We start from the raw sequence: 11,978 nt of genomic DNA on the forward strand, positions 1-11,978 counted from the left end.
CCGGAGGGACCGTAGGGACAAAGGACAGTCCTTTTGATAAAGTTCGATATTCAATCTCAGATAATGGGGTGGAAGATAGGTTAAATATTGTTTCTTTTATGGTCGAGGAGGCCTGGGCGCGGATGGCTCTTTGGTTTTGACCCGCCCTCCTCGTCCTCGTCCGCGACCTGTGCTGGGGGTGCGGTTGGAACGAGTCTGTGTCCCCTGTGGCTGTACGCCTAAAGGGATCCGGCCTCATTGTGTGTGAGACACCCCTGGGGTTCCTTCCGATTCACTGGCTGATGTACTGGTGCCTCCATAATATTTGCGTCCTCGACGGGTGCGTTGTCGCCGACTTGAATATTCCTGAGGAGTGCGTGTACCTCCTAGCCAGGGATAAACCTGTCGCTGCTGGTAATCTCTTTGGACAATACCAAGTTTCTCCTTTTTAAACCGCACTAGATCTTGACGGTATTGCTCCATTTGGGTGTTTAATTTGGTCATCCAATCGGTATGTGTATCAAGTGTTAGGACCGGTTTATGTTCTCCTTCGAACGCTAGAAGTTGTTCCCTGATGCTGTTGAGTTCCCTGGTAGACTCTTCAACGACCAGTAGGATAAGGTCCATTGAACACTTGTTAAGGATCGCAACCCACCGACGGCAAAATGAGGTGTTATAACGGCCTATCGTCGGTGAGTTGCGTATCCTGAATCCCCGAGGTATCATGTTGTTCCTGTAGTAATCAGATAAGGATATACCGTGATACAAAAAATCACACTCCTTTTGTTTCATCCTTAGCCATTTTTTATATAAATCATCATTGCTGCTTTTAATGGTTTCATCCTCAAGTTTTCTTTCCACCAAGATGGCTCTTGCCTCAGCGTCTGAGAAGCTAAGCCGTTCACTAGCGTCTCGCTGGATCAGTTCTAAGGCCAACTCCACTTCCGAGCCGGCATCAGACGTCTGAGCTGGATTCATGAGTCCAAGATGGCCTCTGGGGAAAAAATGGGGTCCCAGCCGGGAACTCCACTAGAGATAAAGTCAGTTAAGATAACTGTTTATACGTATTGGACCTGTGTCGGTAATGTATACATATCAGATGTTTAGGTGAGGGGTGCCTTGGATTGAACCAAAGTGCTGGAATCTCCAGCCCACTATGATTCCAGGAATATCCAAACAAACAGTCCCGGCACTCCCTGCTCGTGATGATAATGGGCTGCGGTGCAACTCACCGACGATAGGCCGTTATAACACCTCATTTTGCCGTCGGTGGGTTGCGATCCTTAACAAGTGTTCAATGGACCTTATCCTACTGGTCGTTGAAGAGTCTACCAGGGAACTCAACAGCATCAGGGAACAACTTCTAGCGTTCGAAGGAGAACATAAACCGGTCCTAACACTTGATACACATACCGATTGGATGACCAAATTAAACACTAAAATGGAGCAATACCGTCAAGATCTAGTGCGGTTTAAAAAGGAGAAACTTGGTATTGTCCAAAGAGATTACCAGCAGCGACAGGTTTATCCCTGGCTAGGAGGTACACGCACTCCTCAGGAATATTATAATAATAATAATAATAATTTTATTTATATAGCGCTCTTTCTCCAATAGGACTCAAGGCGCTTAACAGATACACAGCATAATATAGTACAGAAAAATAATGAAGTACATTTTTCATAAAATACAGAAGCATGAAGATACTAAAAGAGACACTATGGAAATGCTTGAGTAAACAGGAAAGTCTTGAGTCTACTTTTGAAGGATTCTATAGTTGGGGCCTCTCGCACTGTGCTGGGAAGTGAGTTCCATAGAGTCGGAGCCGCATGACTAAAAGCTCGACCCCCAGATGAATTACGGTAGATTCTAGGTACTGCTAAAAGTCCTTCATCTACAGATCGCAGTAATCGAGTGGGGCAGTATGGGATCAGAAGCTGTTTCAGGTACCTTGGGCCTTGGTCATGTAATGCTTTGAAACTCAGTAAGCCAATCTTGAAGAGGATTCGCCATCTTACAGGCAGCCAGTGAAGGGAGTAGAGGATGGGTGTTATGTGGCTGGAACGGGGCTGGTTGGTTAACAGCCTGGCAGCTGTGTTTTGCACCAGCTGTAAGCGTTGCAATTCTTTTGCTGGTAGACCAAGGTAGAGGGCATTACAGTAGTCTAATCGAGATGATACAAATGCATGTATGACTTTTGGCATATCATCTGAGGGAATTAGGTGCTTGATTCTGGCTATGTTCCTCAGGTGAAAGAATGAGGATTTGATTGTGGCTGATATCTGATGTTTAAGTGTCAAGCCATCATCCAGGACAACGCCAAGATTCCGCACATGATCACTGGTCTGTAATTCTGAATCCCCGAGTGTAAGTCCAGTTGGTTGGCTATGCTGCAGTCTTGTCCTTTGATGTTGCGGTCGTATTATAAGGACCTCTGTTTTATCCGGGTTCAGTCGCAGCCAACTGGCGCTCATCCACTCCTGTAGTTCAGCTAGACAGCCATTCAGGGTTGCTACTGGGTTATCAGTGCCCGGAGCAAAGGACAAGTACAGTTGTGTATCATCTGCATAGCAGTGGTAGACCAGGCCATGGCGCCTGATTATTTTGCCCAATGGGAGCATGTATACTGCAAAAAGCATGGGGGATAGTATAGAACCTTGTGGGACACCACATGGCAATGGCACTGGTGGTGATGAGTATAATCCAGATGATACTCTCTGTGACCTGCCTGTGAGAAATGATTTGAACCAGTTTAGGACTGTGCCATCCAGACCACAGAAGTGTATCAGTCGCTCAATCAGAAGCCCGTGGTCCACGGTATCAAATGCTGCCGAGAGATCCAGAAGGATTAATATTGAACAGTCACCTCTGTCTTTTGCCATCAGAAGATCATTTAACACACACACCAGGGCTGTTTCAGTGCTATGTCTTCTCCTGAATCCTGATTGAAATGGATCATAAATATCATGGGTTGTCAGGCGAGTTTCCAGTTGATTTGCAACCACTTTCTCAATAACCTTTCCTAGGAAAGGAAGGTTTGATACCGGTCTGTAGTTGGACATGCAGTCGGGATCTAAATTAGGTTTTTTAAGAAGTGGTCTAACAATTGCTTCCTTTAGGGGTCCAGGAAAAATGCCTGTCTGCAAAGAGCATTGAACAATTTTTGCAAAGACAGGACCGATTATATCCGTGCAACCTATTAGAAGCTTGGTTGAGGCTGGGTCCAGGCCACAGGTGGTGGGACGCAAAATCCGAGCAATTTCAGCAGTGTCCTTTACATCCACTGGGTCAAAGCTGGTCCATGAAGGCAGGTAGCTTATATTGGCAGGCTTTGTAGTTTGGCTCTCCTTTGATGGCACTGTGGATATTCCAGCCCGGATGGTGGATATTTTATCTGCAAAGAAGTTTGCAAACTCGTTGCATCTTGCTTGGGAAAGGGTCTCATCAGTCTGCAGGCATGCTGGCTTGCAAAGCATCTCCACTGTGCGGAAAAGTTGAGCTGGCCTATTGTTTGCTGCTGTGATCTCATTTGACAGGAACTGTGATTTCTTGCGAGTGATTGTCGATTGATATTCTTCGTTATGCTTTATTAGTTTTATTTTGTCATCCACTAGGTTAGTCTTCCTCCATCGTCTTTCCAGTCTACGCCCCCTTTTCTTGAGCTCACTAACACTGTTGTCGTACCATGGAGCTTGACGATGTGGTTTACGAGGTCTTATACGCACAGGGGCGATAATATCAATTGCAGCCTTAACATCCCTATTATAATAACGGACTAGGGAACAGGGATCTTCACAGGCACCCAGTATAGCAGAGAGATCCATATTTGCTGCAAGAGCCTGGGGAGTCATACCCCTCCTTGGACGGTACCTGGTCAACTCCACGGGCAGAGATCTTATTTGAGGGGTTGCAACTGAGAACCAGAGGGAGTAGTGGTCTGACCAGATGACTGGGTTTATTTTTAGGTCAGTGACTTCTAATCCAATCTGAAAGACAAGATCAAGAGTGTGACCACTTTTATGTGTGGCAGAGGGAATTATCTGTGTGAAGCCCAGACCATTCATTGTGCACAGGAGGTCTTGGCCAAGGCGTGAGAGCTCATCATCCACCCATGCATTGAAATCCCCGAGGATGAGCCATCTTTGATGTTCCAGAACCAGGCCAGCAACAGTGTCTGCAATTTCTTGTAGAAATATCTTTCCATCTCCAGGTGGCCGGTAGATGAGAAGTACTCTGAAACCTAATCCTGTCGAACTCTGGGCAGCAATGCACTCAAATGAGCGAGTAATTTCAATAGGGTGGACCCTAAGTTTAAGTTCTTTTTTGAAGCAGATAGCCACCCCGCCACCCCTGCGGTCCAGTCTTGGGTTGTGGATGACAGAGTAGTTTGTTGGTACCGCAGCCTCCAATATAGGTGCTGCATTTTCGTCTAGCCAGGTCTCTGTAATACAGGCTAGATCTGCAGATTCAATAAGGTCAGCAATTGTTGCAGTCTTGTTTCTTATAGATCTGGCATTACAAAGGACTGACCTGATTGGGCATACCAGAGGGCCTTCAGTTTTCTTTATGTTAAGTGCAGGAGCTCTGGGTATGGGGGTCACAAAGCGAGAGTTGACAGTTCTGTCCTTCCAAACATAGGGCCGTCTTTTGGGTATTACTTCTATTTGATTGTTCTTTGTGTATGGGGGTGAGCAGGTGGGCAAAGGACGTAGATGGTTACCGGGGGAAATAAGTTTCCTGCCTGCTCGCTTCCCACGAATGCGCCTGTGTTTTCTTTTTAAAATGCCAAGGGATTGGAGAATAGAAGCCTGTGATGGTGTGATAGGAACTGCAGAACGTGGTGGGCGGAGTGAAAGAATGAAGCTGGAGCAATATGTATACATTTGGTCATCAATGACAGATTACTATGAGTTTGAGCTGCATATGATGATGAGAGAGGGAGAGAAAGCAGTGTTTTTTTGTTTTTGTTTTTTTTTTCTTCCTTTTTGTGTTTTGTTTTCCCCCAATCGGTATTTGATCCAAAATTCTAATGGGTTTATGAACAAAGTTATTGCTATAACCTATTGGGTATATTTGAAGCAAGTGATAAATAAAATAGCTGCTGATTTAATCAATTATCCTAGCATAGGCAGACTTTTGGGAAGGTGTTAGAAGCCAATTCCTACTGTGTAGGTGTGAAAAGTCTCAGTGTGAGAGGCCTTTGAAGTAGGTTTCTTGTGTGTGGGGGGAAGTGATAACATGTCCTGGGAAATGGATCCTGAGTTGAAACAGTGAGCCTTCAGCAATTCAGAGCCTGAATATACTGATATTAGTAGATTAATGCAATAAGTCAGTTATTAGTTGCTCAGAGAACAGAGGTGGATGATGTCTAAGTGAGGGGCTAGATGTAGCCAAAGATAGGTTGTAATCCACAGTACCTTATCTGGGCAATGTCCAATGCAGAGTGCAGCAGCTGCTAAACTGAAGGATTTCTCAGTGGAGGTTTGCAGAGGATTCAGTCCAGGATTCAATCCAGTGTGTATCTCAGCGCAGGAATGCAATCCGTTGGTTTTGATGAGATGCCCGCGTAGAGTAGTACAAGTTAAAGGTAAGTCCTTGGATATTTATGATGATTCATAGGTCAGTTGTGGTGAATTTAAGCTGTTTTATGGAGATGATCAGGAGCATACAAAAGGTGAGGCAGCCATCTTGGGCGCCCCTCCTCAATATCAATATTCAAGTCGGCGACAACGCGCCCGTCGAGGACGCGAATATTATGGAGGCACCAGTACATCAGCCAGTGAATCGGAAGGAACCCCAGGGGTGTCTCACACACAAGGAGGCCGGATCCCTTTAGACGTACAGCCACAGGGGTCACAAACTCGTTCCAACCGCACCCCCAGCACAGGTCGCGGATGAGGACGAGGACGAGGAGGGCGGGTCAAAACCAAAGAGCCATCCGCGCCCAGGCCTCCTCGACCATAAAAGAAACAATATTTAACCTATCTTCCACCCCATTATCTGAGATTGAATATCGAACTTTATCAAAAGGACTGTCCTTTGTCCCTACGGTCCCTCCGGACCCGTTAGAGTGGAAGGTAGAGGTACAGCGTTTGAATAGGTCCCTTAGGAGATGTGAATTTTTCAACAGTAGGGAAACAGATTCCTCTTCATCCATGTCGGGGATACCAACACAAGTTCGAAAAATAGCTCCACGCTCACAGTTTGATCCTCCCAGCCTAAACCCATCCATACGAACTTTCACTAGAATGCTGGAGCATGATGTCAATAATAGGACGATACAACCGAATATGACCAAATCCGAATTGGACACACTTAAGGAACTGTCCCAAAGAACAGACATCGTGATCCGCAAGGCGGATAAGGGAGGATCCATAGTCATACAGGATCTTGATGATTACATTAAGGAGAGTGAGCGTCAGCTCAGTGACATTAATACATATAAGCGTCTGACTATGGATCCTACCCGAGATTTCAAGAAAGAGTTGGATTCTCTCTTAGAATCGGCTGTTGGGCAAGACATCATCTCTCCACAAATTTGCAAGACGCTTAAGATAGAACATCCAAAGGCTCCCCTGTTTTATACAGTGCCTAAGGTCCACAAAAGCCTGGTGGACCCCCCTGGTCGACCAATTGTATCGGCCAGGGGTTCCTTATATCATCCCATATCTGTTTTCCTTGATGCATATTTAAATCCATGTGTACAGACATTGCCTTCATATCTAAAGGATACGACTAACCTTTTGTTACAGTTACAGGAGTTAAGCCCCCTGCCTGAGGGGACCTTATTGTGTAGCGCCGACGTCTCCAGCCTCTACACCTGCATTCCCCATGAGGCAGGTGTGGAGGCTGTAAGACAACTGATTCAGGATAACGTCTGCTATCAGGGCCCGGAAATTTCATTCTTTTTGACCTTGTTGGATAGGGTCCTTAGAAGGAATTATTTTGTTTACAATGGTAAATTTTGGTTACAATTGGCGGGCTGTGCAATGGGGTCAGCAGTGGCCCCATCGTACGCGAATGCCTTCATGTCTCAGGTAGAGAAGCAAATGTTCACCATGGACCCCGCCATAGCAACACAAGTCGTCTATTATAGGCGTTACATAGATGACCTAATTGTGCTATGGCGTGGGTCCAGGGAACAACTTATGGCAATATGGGATAGCCATAACTGCACTAAACATGCTGTACAATTCACTTATGTGATAGATGATAGAACCATCAATTATCTTGATGTAACTATTACCATTGAAAATGATCAATTAATCACTTCACTCTATGTGAAAAGCACCGATAGGAATACATTGATGGCCTACCGTAGTTTCCATCCGCCTTCATTACGTAGAGGCTTACCGTATTCACAGTTCATGCGGGTCCGACGAATCACCTCAGACCCGGATGAGACAGTCAGAACCATGGATAGGATGTTACATAAGTTTGCTGAAAGGGGTTACCCCGTAAAGGAATTACAGAGAGCCAGGGCTCGGGCATTAAAAATTCCCAGAGCACAAGCCTTGCGCCCCAACAGTAGATCGCAGACACAGCTAGGCCCCAAACTCCCTTGGGTTAATAAATATACCACGGCAACCAGGGATAGAGTTAGACGAGCCAAAAGCCTGTGGCCTATGGTACAGACTGACCCTACTGTATCAACCTTAGCTGAAACATCATTATTACCGAGCCATACCCGTGGTAGAAATATAGGGGACTATGTTATGAAGTTGGACATTTCAGATCTTACTAGAAACCGTGAATGTCATTTCCTTAGGTCTAAGAACGGGTGCTATAGGTGCTTGGGCTGTGCCACATGTAATACCTTGATCACAGGCACATCATTTAAACATCCCTCAACGGGTAAGAAGTATCTTATTAAGCACCGCCTTACATGCACGACCACACATGTGGTTTATTTACTCACTTGCCCATGTGGGCTGGCCTATGTTGGCAAAACGATTAGGCAGTTTCGCGAGCGTATGGCACTTCATAGAAGTGCAATTAAAAAAGCCCATGAGAAAGGAGTGAGTGAGCAACCCTTTGCCCGGCATTGTCTCCAGGCAAAGCACGGGGTGGCCAGCATTAGGGCCATTTTGATTGATCATGTACCTAGTACACTCAGGGGAGGTAATAGGGACAGGATTCTTTTGCAGAGGGAATCGCGCTGGATTTTTCAATTAGGCACACTGTCGCCTGGGGGCCTCAATGAGAACCTAGGCATTCAGTGTTTCCTATAGATTCTTTAATATTTAAATTTAGATATTATAGTAATAGATCTTATTTATATTCATAATTAATATAATACAATTAATTTAATATTTAAATTAATGTCCATTGGCCAATTGGTAAAATGGGGTTGCCGGAGGTCCTACTCCACTAGATAGTACTAGTAATATTTACAGTACATGACTTTTGTTTTTAACGCACTTTGATCGTCTGTTTTCTTGTTTCACTGATATTATTGTTGTTATCGTTTTTCTTAGGTTGCTATGCAACACCTGTGACGCGGCCCGACACTCAGCGGTGGTTGGTTACACCAGCAGGACGTCCCCCGTGAGAGGCGGGCGGCAGGGCAGCGTACTGATGTCTCCGGGGGTTTCCATGGAGACGGGCGGATGACGCGGCCTGCCACTGACGTCAGCGGGAGGCGACGCGACGGGTGGCCGGACCCACGAGCGGGAGTCAGGTGCCGTTGAACAGGTGAGTATAATTGTTTTATTATGTTTTGCACCTGTCTATGTGTATATATACCGGTCATGACATTCATTTGGCTAGTTAGGCCCTGAGGACGGGGTTATCCCCGAAACATGTCGGAATAAACTAACCATCTTTCTTCAAATACAAGTCTGCTGAGTGCCGCCTATTGTTGTTACCTTCTGTCTACATTGGGAGAGTTATTCATCTTCCCCAGGAGGGCACCGCAGCCCATTATCATCACGAGCAGGGAGTGCCGGGACTGTTTGTTTGGATATATATATATATATATATATATATATATATAGCAAAATCACAGAACAAAGTCCCGGGAAGCCGCACTGACACTCTCCATTGATAAAAAGCAGGTGTCCGGTTAAATGCTGAATAATAGTGCCAAACACTCGGGGTGAGGTTTAAGACAGAACCAGCACTCTGCGTAGTTTTCAAGACAGATTTTACTCCAAACTGTACTTCAATCATGAAATAGTCACATCGACATCAGCATAAAACGACAAAGGCATATACTCATCGCATCAAGATGATAATGTGGCACTGGAAAACTCCCTAACAGCCGTTTTCGGTGAACAACCTTCCTCAGGGGAATGACCAGGCAAAGGGTCTAGCTGCCATGTGAAAAAGTGCTTGCGATGCGATGAGTATATGCCTTTGTCGTTTTATGCTGATGTTGATGTGACTATTTCATGATTGAAGTACAGTTTGGAGTAAAATCTGTCTTGAAAACTACGCAGAGTGCTGGTTCTGTCTTAAACCTCACCCCGAGTGTTTGGCATGTGATTCTATATATATATATATATATATATATATATATATAAGAAAAAGGAATCAGCGGCACTCCAGGTTTTGTTCAATCAAAATAGTTGTATTTAAAGCATCACAAGATACAAAAGTGAACCGACGTTTCGGGGCCCAACGCCCCTTCTTCAAGGTGTATGTGATGTATGTGCAAAGGGCTTACCTTATATACCGTGAGATCCCGCCAACCACCCGTGAAGACGGACGCCACCGGCCGCTCTGTCTCCCTCGCGTTCCCTGGACTTCCGGGTTCGCTCTGGATGACGTCACGCGTCCTTGCGTCGGGTTGCTATGGCAGCAGCCGGCGCACAGGATCGCGCTGGCCGGGGCTGTCAGAAAAAGTGAACAGTGAAGTTAGAATAGACGCACCCGTGCACGATCTATCTACATTATGTTGCAGTAGTGTAATCTTTAACAGAATGCAAGCAAAGAAATAGTGGCATTACATGGGATTGCAATAAATATAAAATGTATGCACATATAAAGTACTAGTTATTTAATGCTGGGAAGCCGTAATGCCTTACTTGAGAGACATGTTGATAGCCATAAATTCAGTATAGTGCCTGCCCAAGAATTAGAAAAGTGGAATCCATTGTGGTAACACCGTGGATGCAAGGTGTCTCTTAATCTACATAATCTATTGGCAGACACTAGTACCCGCTACTTTGTGGTGTGTAAGGTCATTTGAATAATGATAATGATAATAATAATAGTAGGAAAAGTCCAGCCTTATGCATCCATCTGTATTCAATACAATGTTACTGCAGGGAGTTCCAAGCAATGTTCTCATTTAAGCCCCTAGGGCTTATGGTGTTAAGTTTAAAAATCCATCTTGCTTCAAGCGTGAGAAGTTTGCCCCCTCTGTTTCCCCCTCGGATGGTATCTGGTACTTGATCTATGAGGATATGTTTGAGCGAGCTCAATGGGTGTCTTTTCTCAGCAAAGTGTCTGGCAACAGGTTGGTCGATCTTTTTCCCTGATAGTGCTTGACTGATTGCAGACCTGTGGAGGGCCATGCGTTCCCTTGCTGTCCTGATGGTCTTCCCTACATAGCCTATGCCACATGGGCATGTTATGAGATAGACTATGAATTTAGAGGTGCAAGTCAAAACTTGTTTAATTTGTCCATTCTTATCGGACAAGGGGAATTTGAAAGAAGATCCAGTCAACATGTGTGTGCATGTCGTGCACCCCAGGCATCTGTAACATCCAGGTTTTTTCTTGAGGAAGTTTGAGGGGGGAGTTGGGGTATCGGTGAATCCTGTTATGTCTGAGTGGACTATACTATCTTTGATGTTTTTACCCCTCAGAAAACACGCCATGGGTCTTTTAGACCTGAAGCAATTGAGATGTTCATCAGTTCGCACTATGGGCCAGAGAGCTCTCACTGCTCTCTGGACCACTGGGCTGGTAGTAGTATATGTAGTTTTCCATGGGATTATCTGTTGAGTTGGATCCGTGCGTTCAGCGGATGGAATATGTCGGGTGTTCATGGATAGAATCTCTTTCTTCTGTTGGTTTAGTAGGGACTTGTCATATCCTCTTTGGGCAAATTTGTTGACTAGAGAGTCAAGTTGGATTGCCAACATAGTGTTGTCGCTGTTGATCCTAGCTAGTCTCAACATTTGAGATTTAGGTAGGCCCTTGATTAATGATCTCGGGTGATGACTGTTAGCCCTCAAGAGGTTGTTCTTGTCAGTTGGTTTAGTGTAAACTGACGTGGACACAGTGTGGTTGAAACAAGTCACATGAACATCCAGGTAATCTGCCTCTGTAGTGCTGGTTTTGAATGTAAATTTAATTGGTGAGTTGGTAGAATTGATGTGTTGCATCAGTTGTATAAACAGGTCTTCACCTCCAGTCCATAGCATGAATACATCATCTATGTATCTGGTGTATAATAGAATGTGCTCCGATATCTTGTCATCCAGGAAGAAGAACTTCTTTTCTTCCTGGAACATGAAAATGTTCGCATATGACGGAGCAACAGAACTCCCCATCGCACACCCCGACTGTTGTTTGTAAAATTTCCCGTTAAACAGGAAATAATTCCTCCGCAATGTCAGTTCCAGTAGTTGTAGAAACAACTCATGTCTAATGCTTTGGACATCTTCCTGGATCAGAAACCTCTTCATTGCCTCCAGTCCCTCTGTGTGGGGGATGCTTGTGTATAAATTACACACATCCATTACACATAATAGTGTGTCTGAAGGGATGACTTGGATATTTCTTAGGGCTTTAAGGAATTCAGTTGTATCCTTGATGAAGGTAGGTTGCTTTTGGACGAGGGGTTGAAGGATAAAGTCCAGAAACTGTGAAATTGGTTGGTATAAAGAATTTCTTGCGGAGATGATGGGGCGTCCAGGGGGGTTCTCCAGATCTTTATGGATTTTTGGTGTGGTGAATAAGACTGGTACAACCGGAAATTGCTGTGAAAGGGTTTTAAATAATTTGTTGGAAATTTCTAGATCCTCCTTGGCTCTGTCCAAGATGTCGT

This window comes from Pseudophryne corroboree, chromosome 1 (genome assembly GCF_028390025.1).
Source record: "Pseudophryne corroboree isolate aPseCor3 chromosome 1, aPseCor3.hap2, whole genome shotgun sequence".
Lineage (NCBI taxonomy): Eukaryota > Metazoa > Chordata > Amphibia > Anura > Myobatrachidae > Pseudophryne > Pseudophryne corroboree.